Below are 10365 nucleotides of genomic sequence, written 5' to 3'. Positions count from 1 at the left end.
GCAGTTCCTCCCTCATCCCCATCTAAGTATCCTTCCTCAGCCTCCTCAAATTGGAGCCTGCATCATCAGAACCACATGGAAGACTCTAAAAACATTGACGGCCTAGAGGGAGACCCTATCTCCAAAAAACAAAACAAAAAAACCCTTTATTTTTAATGAGATAAAGAGTTAAATGGTAGTTAGATATTCAAGTTTTGTATGCTCCATGAACAAACAAACAAAAAAACACAACACTTGATGGAGACTGCAGGCCTGCATTCTGTACCTGGCTTTGAGGCAGTGATTGGATGGGATGGTGTGCTTCCTGTGCCTGTCCTGTCCGCTCTGTGTTTAATTTACTCTCAGTTGGCCATTGTTCTTTCCATGATCTTATTTTCCAGGCATTGTCCTAGGACCCAAGGTCTCTTACATTCTTACATGTAACAGTAAGAATTCTTACAATAAGAATTGAGAGAGTAGAAGCTATTTTTCGTATGACTTAGAACTTTGGGGGAAGTTTAAAGGGAGATACTGCATGTATTCTGTGTCATCATCTAATTTCTACAGACCCTTCTTAAGAAACTGACATTAATGTTGTACTTAATTCTTCAGGCAGTGTGGGCCAAAAATAAAGCCAAATATACATTTAGTCTAAAAGTACAAGTCATATTATTTCCATCAGTGGATTCCTATAATCCTATGAATAAAATCTTATACATTGGCTTATAAGAGACCCATTGATTCACAATTAATCACTATATTTCTGTTCTTACTGGGCTGAAAAAAATTGAAATTTAACCTGATGTGTTTCCTGTGCTTTGAAATCTTACTTTTTTTCATGATTCTCTTGCCTATTTCCTACCCCACTGCACACATAGAAGAAAGAATATCAATAGGGGCAGTTCTTATCAATCAGAAAACAGGTTAAGAGCCATTCTGGTTCTTGGGCTAAGTCTCAGTAGCAGAGAGAAATAGAAGAGGAAAGGTATGGGATAGAAGTGTATTCAGTACCACTCTCTCTGATCAAACCTTGGAGGGGAACAATGGAGTCCCAGATGTATCCAGGAAGTGGGTCTTGCTTATAGTTTTCACAGCATTGCCTGGGATACAACAGATAATTCCTAGTTCCTATTGTGGGCTATGAATGAGCTAGAATGGGATCTATATGTCAATGTGGCGGATGCTAGAAAATTATTTTTAATGATGCCATTTTCTTTGACATGTATTCTCCATTGTTGCTATAGATGGAGAAGAGAAACAGGAGGATTGCATACAGAAAATATATATAGCCAAGTACAAACATGGCATCCATGACTTTTCTTCATGTTGTATTGAGCAAACTCACTCATGCGGCCCCAACTAACTGCAAGGGATGCAATATTTTGTTGTGTCCAAGGGGAAAGTGAATTGGGCTTGGTGAACATATAGCATAGACTCTGCTACAGAGTGGCCTTTAGGTCACCAAAATTCATGTTTCTCTCTCCCCCTCATGTAGAGCACATTCACTGTATCTCCAAAGAGGATGTTAGGAGCCAGCCAAAGTATTATCTAGTAATGCATCCACATCAATGTTCTGGAACGTGGGGTTGGTCATGTGTACTCTTCCCCATAGTGGCTGGTAATGATGATAAAGAACCCCACTCAGATAGGGATAAATAGGAAACACACAGCAATTTTTATTGCCTAGTGGGTGAGCATTGTAAAGGGTGAATATTTTCCTTGATGAAAAATAAGAAGAGAACTAGGTTCTCACGAAAAAGTGGCAAAATGGTTTTTACAAACTCCAGCTACTCATATATTTTAAAGTTGCCTAATCAACTGAAATGTATGTATGTATGCATGGGTATATTAACTAAAGCCTAGAACTAATGATGACCTTAGCAGCAAAGGAATAAAAATATGTTCAATAATTAGTCAGATAGATTGAAATTTGTTTTTTTGTTTGTTTGTATTTGAGACAGAGTCTTGCTCTGTCGCCCAGGCTGGAGTGCAGTGGCACAATCTCGGCTCACTGCAACCTCCGCCTCCTGGTTCAAGCAATTCTCCTGCTTCAGCCTCTCAAGTAGCTGGGACTACAGGCACGTGCCACTACACCCGGCTAATTTTTTGTATTTTTAGTACAGACGGGGTTTCACCATGTTAGCCAGGATGGTATCAATCTTCTGACCTCATGATCAGCCCACCTCGGCCCCCCAAAGTGCTGGGATTATAGGTGTGAGTGACTGCGATCGGCCTAAACTTTGTTTTTATGTGTTTATTTTGCAGATAGTATTCTTAGAATTTACATTTGGAGAACAAAGGTACTCATGTAAATGTATAATAGTTTTATTTTATAACATACAATTGCAGGCTCAAGCTGAAGGCTTTGAGGCCAGTACATGGAGTGACCTCAATGGACTCGAGTGGTAGCAAGCTGAATTTGGTCCCCATCATATCTTTCTGCCCCCTATTGTTACTTCCCTGACTATATTACGTTTTGTAGCAAAAGGGATTTTGCAGATGTAATTAAGGTTACTAATCCATTGACAGAAAATGATCATCTCAGTGGGCCTAATCTAATCACATGAGCCCTTAGAAACAGAAAGCTTGCTCTGGCTGGCAGAGAAAGATTCCAAGTTAGAGACTCCACAAGTTGTTACTGCTTTGAAGATGGAGACAGCCAGTTAGAGAGAATACAGGAAGCCCAGAGGAGCAGATGGCAGCTCCCAGCTGACAGTCAGCAAAGGAAAGCCTGCCTCAGACTTGTAGGTGTAAGGAATTTGATTTTTCCCAACATCCTGAATGAATTTCAAAGTTGATTTTCCCCCAGAATCTCCAGACAGGAGCCCAAATAGCTGCAGCCTTGATTTCAACCTTGGGGATCATGTGCAGAGTGCCCAGTAGATTCCATCCAGACTTCTGAATCCCCCTACAGAATTGTGAGATAATAAATGGGTGTTCTTTTAAGAAAAAGTTTGCGGTGGTATTGCAGTGGCCATGGCAAATTTGTACAGTAGTTAATAGTTATTACTATTACTAATAGTATTACTATTATTATTATTACTATTACTATTTTCATCTCCACAGAGCTACACCAGAGAAGGTGTGTTGCATCTGCAGCAGGCCCAGCTCAGTCAACACCTCTCTGAGTACATTCTAAAACCACAGCATGCATGAGGTTCTGAGGGCCCAGGGTCACTTCTGAACACAGCAGCCCCCCAAAGACTCACAAGGCCAATCACTGCCCACTGAGGCAGGGGTGGGGGATCCATCGGAAAGGGCTGAAAGAAGCTCTAGTAACCCAGAAGTGTCCTCCAGGTCCTAATTTGTGAGGTTACACGTCCACTTCTTGTCTTCTGGAAGCCATGAAGGCAGAGCTCATGTTCCAGAGGTGAAGTCTTTAGTGACCTCCACTAGACAGTTTGAGTTGGATGCCTATCAGGCCTCCTTCCCTCCCCTTTTAGGATGGGTCCATCCCAAGACATGATGGGCAAGCCCTATCCCCAGATACACCTCCCATCAGTCATTTGGTCTCCTAAGTGGTTCTTGAGTACCACATAAATGCTAAGCACTAGATGCTGGGGATACTAGATGCTCACTAGATAGCAGTGAGCAACATATATAAGATGCATGGCCTGTAGGAATCCGTGGAGGGGAGCTCCCAGGACTGTATCAAGCACATGGAGGTGATAGGGAGCACCTAAACCTTCTTGGACCAATTATTAACACCATGGACAACATTCTACACATTTGTAATAAAGTATGGCGGTAAGGAAGGCAAAAATATCACTTATCCACAAAGAAATGTCCAAGCACAAAAACACCCCTACAGACATTGTGTTTGTGTTCAAGACAAGCTCACACACCCTTTGGCCAAGATGGCACTGTTATATTATGTGGAGTCCTTTCCAGTCACAGCAAATAGGAAAACTAGGTCAGTGTGTGTGAGTTTATGTATGTGTGTGGTTTTGTGTGTGTGTTTGGCAGGAGAGAGAACGCCATAATTAGTGACTGTGAAAATATTCCCATATTTTCCACAGGCTGGGTCAATCTTTCTCCTCCTCACTGGTTTTCTTCCTTCCTAGGCACTCAAATCCCAATATCTTCCTATTTGCCTGCAGGCACTGTGCAGGTGCCCTGTGAACCATCTCATTATTGAAGATTATGTGATTTCCTTGCCTTTTGTCATCAAGCCAGGTGCCACGGTGAGTCCCTATAGGGAGGGGCTTCCCTTTTCCAAGATGTTGAGTTCCAAGTTTGTTTTAAGATAGATGAACCCCAGACATACAGAAGATCCTTAAGGAGCACATAACTTGTTCCTTGGCCTTGCTACCACCACTGATGACCTACCTTAGCAATAACCCCCAAAACCTGTCCCCTTGAAGCTCACCCATCTCTGTGGCCACTGGACAGTGGCTACCTTTTCTAGCTTTCACAAAACACCATTTTCTGGAGAATAATCTTATGCTTGAACACTTTCAGAGTTGAGCTGTTTTGTGGTGGATGAGCGATTGGGCAAGGTGGCCCAGCCATAGGCTGATTTTCATGTCCCTGGGTGGGAATCCAGCTAGCTTCCAGTGGCTGGAGAATGAGTTCAGTGTACTTGAAAATACATGGACACTTTTTGGGGGGAGTGTGTTGGTTTTGTCTTTCCCAAGCCCAGTAATAATAAGTTCTTTCACTCTCAGCTTTGCTAAGACCTTACCCTTCCTCTTCCCTCTGGCCTCTTCCTCTGCCCACTTCCTAATCCACAAATAGAGCCAAGACTTCTCATTCCCTGATACTCCAGAATCTGTCACAAAGGGAGAGGCAAGGGGAGTTGGTAGTCAACTGCATATTTTCATTAAGGCTAAGTTAAGAATTGGGAAGCATCTCCCCAGACTCAATCAGGAAAGGGATGGGATCTTGGGTGCAAGAGGTAGTTCTTCTTCACCAATGTATTTAGGGTCATGAGGATTGTTCCTTATCCCCTGAGCTCAGGGCCTCAAGCCTCCCAAACTCCAGTTCCACGTTGAGATGTGTGAAGTTTCTTATCCCTTGCCCTGCCTGAGGGCTGAGTAGGACACTTGTGGCCCTGTGGTGCCTATGCACCCCCACGAATAACACCATATGTCTGCATACAGTTCAGTATGATGAAGGAGCAGAGAGCATAAGTCTAGATTGTGAGGGTTGTTCTTTAATAGATTTTATTCTCATTATTTAAGCCTCTAAACACTTGTCCAGTTGGGTTTTGTGTTCATTAGATAGGAGGTATTCATTGAACAAATGATAGAACCTGGGAGAGAGGGAGGTGTGCGATGCCACTGTCAAAACCCCTCCCTAACCCAAGAAGTCAAGTCATCAGTAAGAGCTGGACTTGACTTCTTTTCTCTAAGCCCAGTCTTAAGATACTCCCAACTTCCTCCAAACATGGCAAAGACAGAAGAAACCACTTTCCTTTAAGGAGAAACAGCTATATATGGTAAGAATGACTACCACTGTAAATGAGAAACAGAGACAAGACTCTTCAGAGGAACTATAATGTGAGCAGCAATACGTTTTCTCTAATTGGGCAGAAATATTTCTTGAGGGAAATGTTGCTGGGAGGAGGGAATAGAGGACAACTCTCTGGCTGACTTGAGGAAACAAACCTTATAAACAGAGCCTGAGGAGGCATGGGGATGGCCTGATGTCCCTTGGATCCCTGGTCCAGGCTGCCAGGGCCTGCCCAGAGATACAGGCTGCTCAGAGAAGATGGAAGTGGATTTCCTCAGATTGCCCATCATGAAACCACACCACATTCTTTGGTTTTCCAAGCTATCTGGGACCTGCCTATTATTGAGATCATGCAGACTCTTATAATCTACTTGAAGCCTGCAGGATGCAGATGTCAGCTCTTTCCTTCTTCAGGAAATAGGGAGCCTTTCAGTCACAGGACTATCTAACTCTGAGTTCTGCCTGAGCCCTGAGTTCCTCAATGAGTGGACATCTTTCCCTTGCATTAATTACACTTCTCAGCCCTATTGTTTTCTTTAGGCTCTGGCCAAATAACTGACTTGCTCTTTGAGTTTCAGCATCCTTTTGTCCACAGAGGCAGCCCTGATTTCTGGTGGGCTTGGGCTTTGTAAAAAAAGGCTGGCATGCTCCTGGCCAGCCTTTTCTTTTCTTCTCTGTTTAATTGGATAAAAGCACTGAAACAAATGCCTCATGTTTTTTTAAGATATACTTTGGTGGAGTCCATAGCAAGAACTGGGCATCTTGTACCCGGAGTCTCTGCCAATCACCTCTCCTGTGCTGGGTGACTCTTCTCCATAGGGTGAATGGGCTCCAATCCTGCAACCCCTAATTTATCCCCCTCTGCTATGAGTATCCTAAGGTCTCTTTCTCTTGATTTGTTGATAATATCTTGTCCAGGATCACCTCTTCTCTCTGACCTGCTTGAGGGCTTCTTCTAAGAAGCTTCATGGGCACAGCTATAAAGTCAGCCTTTGAATCATACATGGGTTGATGAGAAACAAAACTTAGACTGGGGAAGGGGTTGGGAGTGGGGATTGTTAAACAGTGTTTTGTATCTGAAGACTTCAAAAAGTGTATCCCAAGCCACATAATTTGGGCTTCCAAAAACTTTTGAGGACATAGATAAAAAAGGAAAAGTCTTGAGACTAGTTCTGATAATATTCCAGTCACAAGACTGTCAAATGTCTGGTTCTGACTTCCTAGGATGAAGTTCCCTGGATTGGGCGGTGTAGGGTGTGCAGCAGTCCATGAAGGACACATCCCCCCAGAATTGATCTTCCCATATTCTTGCCCAACTGTATGTTCTAGATGTTTTCAGTCTTTCTGGTTTAGATTTTTCCCTTGGGCCTCTTGATAACCCATTCTTTGAGTACTCTTTGAGTACCTTACCAAGCCACATTTTGTCCCTTCCCAGAGGACCCTTCATTGAATAGATTTCTAAACCCCTCATTAGGTTACATTTAGGGCCCCTCATGGACCAATGGAGGAGGCCTTTGTCCAAGACCTTGCTTAGCTGGAAGTTGTAACAAAAAGCCTCGTTACTGTAGGAAAACAAAACAATGAATTAATGGAACCCATGGGCAAGTCAACTTGGTGAGAACTTGAGATCTTGGGAGAGTGTGGGGTCAGGTGAGGTGGTGAGGTCCAAAGACAAAGGCAGGTACTGGTTGCAAAATAGGATCCCAAGTGTGTTCTGAATATAGAAGGATCTGAGTGTGTTCTGTGAGTAGAAGGCAAAGGGGGTGGCAAAATATGGTCCATGAACAATCTTGAATCCAGTATCACACAGTGCTGTGATTGAAGAAAGGCACCCGGTGGTGATAATGAAAAAGAAGGAAAGTGAGGGGATATTTCAATCCAGTCTGAGGTCAGAGGTATGTAAGCAAGAATGAATGGTGACTCAACTGAGCCTGTGGGGAGAGAGAGGGAGAGAGAGAGAGAGAGACAGACAGACAGACAGAAAAAAATCTTCCCTCAGCTCCTGGCACTAAACAATATGTGTGTTATGGTCTGAATGTGTGAGTCTCCCAAAATTCATAGGTTGAAATCATAACCCCCAAGGTGATGGTATTATTAAGAGGTGGTGCCTTTGTGGGGTGATTAGGTCATGAAGGTGGAACCCTCATAAGTGAGATTAGTGCCCTTATAAAAGAGACCACCGAGAGCTAGCTAGCTGCTTCCACCATGAGGTTACAGTGGGAAGATACACCCTCATTAGACACTGACTCCACCTGGATCTTGGGCTGTGCAGTCTCCAAAACTATGAGAAATAAATTTCCGTGGTTTAGAAGCCATACAGCTTGTGGTACTTTTATAGTCCATTGTCAAATGGACTCAGACAGTACATTTTCATGGTTGCTCTATCTTGCTCCTTAGAGCATGGATTTTGATGTAACTGCTCTATATATCTACCCTCAAAAGGAAGCACATGCAGGTGCCTATAGGATACAAGATGCAAAAAGTGTGTCCTGGAGGAGAATGGGGACAGTCTTGACTGGCAGGCTTAGCGATGTCCCATTTTCCCATGTTGACAGCTGTTGTGGGACCTCAAGTTCTTGCCTTTTTGGTTAAAAAGAATTTAAACAAGAGACACACAGTGAAGTAAATGCAGTATACAGTAGTTTATTGCAAAAGAAAAAGAATATTTTGAGAGTTAAGTGCAGAATAGACAGTACACCCTGAGGGAGACAGGATTCAGGGTGGGCTATTTGTAAGAATGAGACAGTAAAGACTGCACTGGGGCAACTCCCTTTATGGGAGTTGGACATGATTATTCATAAAGGGTTGGGAAAAGTTGTTACTAGTAAGCATATTCTGGGTGGTGTTCTGGGTGCACAGATGCAGTAGCAGTACATATTTGTTCATAGATTGCATATCTCATTAGCATCTTAAATCTCCACCCAGGGGTGTGTTTTTTACTTTTATAATGAGCAAAGAGTCAGTTTGAGGACAGGTGAAATCAAAATGCACATACTCTCTACAGGAGAAATTCCCTACTAGAGATAGCTTTGCTTGAATGAGCTGGACTACAATGCGAATGCTGAGGTTTATTGTGTTGACTGTACCATCATGGCTGCCATGTCCTGAGGACATTGCTACTTCCTTGGCTGCCTATCCTGCCTCACCCACATCTCTGAATTTGCTACTCTCCTTTTATCACTTATCCCACCGCTTCCTTTCACATTTCATTCCTATGGTTCTGTTGTCAGGTCAACACCATGCTGCACAGGGGACCTAGAATTCTATGAGGCAAGCAAGGAAGAGGGATACCTAGAATAACAGAAGAGATTAATCACCCTTTTCAAAGAGAAAGTTGGTCTGGTACCACCTTAGAGACTTTCTGGTGAGCTCTCTGTGCTGGAATATTAGGAGCCCAGGTAACGTCAACCGAATGTAGGAGCAAAGGAAATCTGTTGGAAGCTGAGTCAAATGCTTTATTGGGAATAGACTACTTCAATAGTTACCCTGAGCACCAGGGATTACTTATGCTAGGTCAAAGGGTTAATGTCAATACTAGTAGGGCTTATGTGTGTACCATGCTTTGTCATTTGCAAGCCCTGCCATGCACATTGTTCCAGGGCATCATCACAACAACCCTATGATGCTGGTAAACCAGGGGCTCTTTCAAATGAGGAGTCTGAAATTTAGGGAGGTTGAAACTTGACTAAAGTCAAGACCTCAAATTTTTGCCTGCCAAACAACCAATGCTTCTTCTATTACATCTCACCACATCATCTAGCAGTGAAGACCCATTGCCCTGCACCATCATTGTATAATTCACATAAAGGGGCAGAACAAAGATTAGGACAGGTGTTCCAGGTTCTGACTTCCTTCCTTTGAGCCTCTCCTTAAAGAGCTCTGTTTTCTGAGGACCGAGTCTAAAAACTGAGGCCCTCAGCCATTGTGGACCTGAAATTTCTTGGAAAGGAAAAATTAAGTCTTGGGTTGACTAGCAAAACCTGACCTTTTCAAGCTCTAGCTCTAATGTCTTCTTGTCACTGAGTTGCTGCTGAAAGACAAAAGTATGAGAGTTTGGGACCCATTTCTCACTCTCATTCTAATCAAGCAGTAGATATTCATTATTAATGAAATATATCACTATGTTAATTTAATTGATATAGGTATTGTTTCCAGGATATTCATTTAAAAAACACTTTATTTTATAAAGCAGTTTTAGGCACATAGAAAAATTGAGCAGAAAGCACAGAGAGTTCCAATATTCCCCCCTCCCCTCACCATACAGCCTTTGCACTGTCAACATCCCTCACCAGGGTGGTACATTTGTTGCAGTCGGAGAATCTGAATTGACACATCATTATCACCTAGAGCCCATAGTTTACATTAGGGTTCACTCTTGGTGTTGTAAATTCCCTGAGTTCTGACAAATATAAAATAACATGTATCCACCATTATAGTATCATACAGAATAGGTTCGCTGCCCTAAAAATGCCCTGTGCTCTGCCTATTCATCACTTCCTCCCCTTAACCCATGGCAACCACTGATCTTTTTGGTTGTTTTGTTTTGTTAGAGACCGGGTCTCACTCTGTTGCCCTGGCTTGAGTTCAGTGGCATAATAATAGCTCACTGCAGCCTCAAACTCCTGGGCTCAAGTGATCCTTCCACCTCAACCTTCCGAGCAGCTAGGACGACAGGTGCACACAACCACATCTGCTAATTTTAAAAAACTTTTTGGAGAGATGAGAGTCTCACTATGCTGCCCAAGCTTGTATTGAACTCCTGGCCTCAAGCAATCTTCCCAACCCAGCCTCCCCAAGTGCTGGGATTACAAGTGTGAGCCACCACGCCTGACCAAAACCACTGATCTTTTACTGTCTCCATAGTTCTGTCTTTTCCAGAGTGCCATATAGTTAGAATCACACAGTATGCAGCAGTTTCAGGTGGTTTTTTTT

This window comes from Pongo pygmaeus, chromosome 13 (genome assembly GCF_028885625.2).
Source record: "Pongo pygmaeus isolate AG05252 chromosome 13, NHGRI_mPonPyg2-v2.0_pri, whole genome shotgun sequence".
Classification (NCBI taxonomy): Eukaryota; Metazoa; Chordata; class Mammalia; order Primates; family Hominidae; genus Pongo; species Pongo pygmaeus.
The sequence above is the reverse complement of the archived record's forward strand: the minus strand, read 5'-3'. Positions refer to the sequence as shown.